The following is a 1,403-nucleotide window of genomic DNA, read 5'->3' as shown; positions in this document are numbered from 1 at the left end:
CAACCCTCACATTGACCTCTAATCTTGCGACCATTGAAGGCGAGTACCTTAGCGGGATAGTTACCAACTCAGAGAATGTAAAACTATTTCTGGCTAACTCGTCCAAGATGAGTGTGAATCGCACTAGCTCGGAAGAAGACATTTTTACAGTGACGCATGAACAAAGTCAAGAGTTGAATAAAATTTATGCTCACAACTATATATTGCTATTGCAGACGTATATTAGCTTATACTTCTTCTTTTTCTTGATTGGCGTAGTCACCGCTTACGCGATTATAGCCGAGTTAACAATATGTCTTTTAATTCGCTGAACTATGTCAATGTCGTCGTATATCTCGTAAAGCTCATCGTTCCATCGAATGCGATATTCGCCGTGGCCAACACGCGAAAGACCATAAATCTTTCGCAGAACTTTTCTCTCGAAAACTCGCAACGTCGACTCATCATGCTGTCATCGTCCAAGCCTCTGCACCATATGGCAGGACGGGAATTATGAGTTACTTACAGAGTTTGGTTTTTGTTCGTCGAGAGAGGACTTTCCTCCTCAATATTCTACTCAGTCGAAAGTAGAATATGCTGGCAAAATTATTCAGCTGACATTGTTGTTGCTGTTAATGCTGGTTCCAAGATAGAMGAAATTATCTACAACTTCAATGTTATGACTGTCAACAGTGACGTGAGAGCCAAGTCGCGGGTGTGACGACTGTTTGTTTAATGACAGGAGATATTCCGTCTTGCCCTCGTTCATTACCAGACCCATTTGCTTCCCTTCCTTGTAAAGTCTGAAGAGAGCAGAACTAACGGCGCGGATGTTGATATTGATATCATCGGCATGCACCAGCTGCTGTACACTCTTATAAAAGATTATACGTTCTCTATTGAGTTTTGTAGCTCGAATTATTTTCTCCAGCAGCAGGTTAAAGAAGTCGCAAAATAGGGAGTCGCCTTGTCTGAAACCTCGCTTGGTATCACAACGCTCAACGTCAGTTTACACATCCGTATTAGTTTTGCGAGGATATGAAATTCAAACATCGCGCAATAAAGGCAGCTCCTTTTCGTGCTGTCGAAGCAGCTTTGAAATCGACAAAGAAGTGGTGTGTGTCGATTCTTCTTTCACGGGTCTTCTCCAAGATTTGGCGCATGGTGAATATTTGGTCGATTGTTGATTTGCCAAGTCTAAAGCCACACTTTCTTTTAATCTTTTACGCAATACGCTAAAATAGAACCTTATATGCGATGTCGAGGTTGTTCGTGCTTTTATCAGACCATATTTTACAAAGAAGCTGATGCATGCTCCTTTTCAGTTCTTCGCCGCCGTGTTTAAATAGCTCGGCTGACAAATTGCTATTCGAACTTCTTCCTGGTCGGGCAATGGAACGTCTGCTCCTTTCGTTGTGCGTTCA

Source organism: Bactrocera latifrons, unplaced genomic scaffold (genome assembly GCF_001853355.1).
Source record: "Bactrocera latifrons isolate USDA-ARS-PBARC rearing strain unplaced genomic scaffold, ASM185335v1 scaffold_440, whole genome shotgun sequence".
NCBI classification, from domain to species: domain Eukaryota; kingdom Metazoa; phylum Arthropoda; class Insecta; order Diptera; family Tephritidae; genus Bactrocera; species Bactrocera latifrons.
The sequence above is the reverse complement of the archived record's forward strand: the minus strand, read 5'-3'. Positions refer to the sequence as shown.